General features: G+C 41.3%; 1 pseudogene; it reads right to left on the bottom strand.

Annotated features, from left to right (window-relative positions):
* Positions 1-503: 503 nt before the first annotated feature.
* LOC138172027 (myeloid-derived growth factor pseudogene) lies at positions 504-2,561 on the bottom strand (annotated as a pseudogene).
* Positions 2,562-3,743: the final 1,182 nt, after the last annotated feature.

Below are 3,743 nucleotides of genomic sequence, written 5' to 3'. Positions count from 1 at the left end.
ATTTCTGTTTGTGTCAGAGCAAAGCTGCCCTGCCCCTTCCTTATATCGATGATTTCAGACCTGGACATGGGGCAGCAGATGGCCGGCACCCCCTCATCTGGGGACAAAAAGGGCCCTGGACAGAGGCACCCACCTGGGCAGGAAAGCAAGTCTGCTTCTACAACATTGAGGTGATCCTAAGGCCCCTTTGGTACCGTTTGCTTAGGCCCACCTTCTTAGGAAGCATCAAAGTAGTCTCATTTGGAACAGAAGCACCATTAGGTATGGAAGGAAAAGCAGTGCCAGGCTGCCTGGGGGCGAGCCAGGACCTGGGCCACTCCTGCTTGTTTGAAAGAGAGGCTCCCGAGCTTACCCCCTCTGACACCTGCAGAGTCCTGACCTTAACGTAGACATCTGTGTGGCAAAACCATGAAAGTACCCTCCAGGAAATCAGCAAATGAAATGGGCCCTTCTGGTGTCTTCAGTAGAAACGAAACAAGACAAACTTTGGATGCGGCTTCAGATCACGTTTCAGCGTGGCCTGGTCTGGTCACTAACAGGACTTTGGACAGTTCAGTTCTGAACGCTCCCAGCCTGTTCAAATTCTTCAGGTTTCAGGGAAACATCTGCGTCTTTTCCAGTTGAAGCTTTAGAACAAGTCATGCCCTATTCAACCTCTGCTCCCTGGGCTCCCGCCTTAAGCTGAGTGAAGACCAGGTAAGACTTTCCCTGGGGCTTCCAAATGACGCAGTCGGCTGTCATCTCTGAGGTCGGGTTCATAGTCTCACCTTGGGAAGTATATGGGAGTGAGTACAGGTGTGGCCGCCCGCGGCGCGAGGCTCTGCGAGAAGGAGTGCCCCACCCCGCGGGGCCGCAAGTTAGACTCCAGGGCGCGGTCACGGTCACTGCAGCCTGCCGCCGACGTAGCCAGGAGCAGGAGAAGTGAGGTCCAGGGGTGTGGGCCGGGGATGCCGGTGCTGCCTAGGCCTCTTGGCGCTGACATTCAGGCCGCAGGCTGGGAGGGCCACAAGGTCTAATTCTTGAAACTAGAACAGACCAGACACAAATCAGTGAGTCTCAAAGATAGGTTTTTGTTTGTTTGTTTGTTTTAAAAGGTTACAAATTAAAAGTCTTGGAAAAGTAGAAGAAAATGTGAAGATATCTGATATATATATATATATATATATGACTGTCCTGGGGAAAAGGTCAAGAAGAGATACTGTAAGAATCATGTGACTTCTTGAAAAATATGCTTTAAAATAAGTCCTAGACCCAACATTTTAAGGAATCATAAGTGAAAACAAACCAACCTGCTATATCTATCAAATCAGTAAACTAAGAAAAAAATCAGCTCTGCTGACTATTTCCTAAAAGGGACCCCAAAAGGCAGCTACCGGAATTTTATACCAAAATCTAAAGGTTCCATGCCTAAATACAATGAGCATCTAGAGAGAATTCTGGAGTTCAGATACTAAGGAGCCACAGCCAGAATCAAACAAGACCTGCTTGTTTTTACTATAAATAAGTATTCCAAAAGTATGCTTGGAATATTCCGGAGAGTTTTTTTTTTTTTTTTTAAGGCTTACAATCAAGAATAACTCACTCTTTAAAAACTCAGTATATTCCTACATGGGGGGAAAAGATGAAATGGAGGACTTACAAGCATTTCTGCTGAAGATTAGACCTGAATGAGAACTAAGAAATACAACTCAAGTTCAGAGTAACCTACAAAGGTAAAATTATGATGCAGTACTAGCATTATAATAGGAGAGAAGAAACAAGCGTGTTTTTTGAAGCTTAATGTCTTCAAATAACATTCACGGTATCACATAAGAAAAAAAGAGATCCTGGTAATAGATTGGTTTTGTTTTGAGGATTCAAAAGAGAGGAAAGAGTAAGGAGGGCGAAAGAAGTGCACTAAGACAGAAAGAAGGAAGAAGAGAATGGAACTGGACATTTCTCATAATTGGGAACCTGAAAAGAAGAAATCAAAAATATGGAGGAAGTGGTGAAGGAAGCAAACATCAGACGAATGCCACTTTTATCTGAAATGGACAATTATATACAGTTCGATACGGTAATACCTCAAACTCAATGGGGGAAAAATAGAGATTGGAGGAAGAAATAAAATTAAGAGGAAAGATAACAGGGAGGAGGGAAGATCATAAAAGGGAATTAAAAGTGAAAAGAAAAAAGAGTTGAATCAGACTCTAAACGGTTGCCTTACATTGCGCTTTAGACAATTGGGGAATGGCTAGACTATTTGTGGTATAGGAATGCCATAGAATATTATTGTGCTGTAACAAAAGGAGAAAGATGATTTCAGAGAATCCTTATTATTAACTGATGCAAAGTGAAAGGAGCAGGCTAAGAAAACAATTTTATACAAGGAAGGCAATATTGTGAGGATAATCACCTTTGAAAGACTTAAGGAATCTGTTCAGTGCCTGTCATGACTCACTGTGACTTACCATGTCTCTAGAGGACCAATGCTGAAATGTGTGACCTACCTTCTGACAAAGAGATGAACACAGGATGCAAAAGGAGACGTGAGTTGTGGACAGGCCACTATTTGGATGCATTTTGACTATAGTTGTTTGTTACAAGGTTTCTTTCCTCTCTTCCTTCATTCTTTCTCCCCTCTCTTCCTCCTTTCCTTTCTTCTTCTCTCCTATCCTTCTTCCTTCCTTCCTCCATTTTATCCATTCCTTTCCTTCCTTTCTCTTTATTTCCTTCATTCTTTTCCTCCCTTCCCTTCCTATCCCCTTCCTTTCCCTCATTTTCTTCTTCACTTCTTTTCTTCATTACCTTCCTTCCTTTCTCTTTCTATTCTCCCTTTTCCCTCCTTTTCTTCCTTCCCTTCTTTCTCTGCCTTCCTCCTTCCCTCTCTCCCTTCTTTCTTTCTTCCTTTCCTCTCTTCCCCTCTCCCTTCCTTTCTTTTTCCTCTCAGTTTTCATTGAAAGGAAAGTGGAGTTCAGGGGAGTTCTTAATAATGAAACCCCCCAAAAGATAGTTTTAAATGCTTATAAGAGAATAGAAAAAAGTTTAGAAAGAAGCATAGCTAAAAATGAGAGATTTTCAAAATATGATATAGAATTTATTAAATCTTTTTTTAAAAGAGGGATGAAATTAAATTCATGGCTTCATATATAATTTTCTTTTTTTCCTTTTTTTAAGGGCATTTGTCTAAATTCAGAGTTTTAAAAAAAAGTATATATATATAATGCTAACAATCTGAGCTGTCCCAAAGGGAAATGGTCTACCTCAGAAGGTTCCTCCTCACTGGAGTTTTGCAAGCAGGGGCTAGATTGACATTTCTGGGGAATACTGTAAATTCATATTCAGGTATGAGTTGGCCTCAGTGCCCTCTGAGGACCTTTGTAACTTCAACAATCCATGATTCTGTGAAAACAAATAACAAAAACCAAAACTTTGTAGTTGGCAAATTCTACCCTGAGGAACATAACATGTTTCTCCCTGGAGGACGGATGAAAATTAAAGTTATAATGCATTTGTGTTTTTGTCATCCCACTTAAATTAAATTGTTTTACACCAAAATAATTGAAACTGTTAAATCTGAGCCTATGAGAAAATAACAAAATTGAACATATCTTGTGAACAAAATGAAGCCAGGGAATTCTCAGGGCGATATTTAGCTGAGTGCAAACTCAGGGTGGTAAACAGTCCTGTTATGCTCACTCTGTCTGTTTCTTGCCCTTGGTTTCCATCCCTTTCATTTTCCTTAGTGAGCTGGGGTCATTGCA

This window comes from Petaurus breviceps, unplaced genomic scaffold (assembly GCF_028583685.1).
Source record: "Petaurus breviceps papuanus isolate PSGF00001 unplaced genomic scaffold, PetGlider_PUasm1.0 490, whole genome shotgun sequence".
Classification (NCBI taxonomy): domain Eukaryota; kingdom Metazoa; phylum Chordata; class Mammalia; order Diprotodontia; family Petauridae; genus Petaurus; species Petaurus breviceps.
This window is presented reverse-complemented; position numbering and strand designations above follow the sequence as displayed.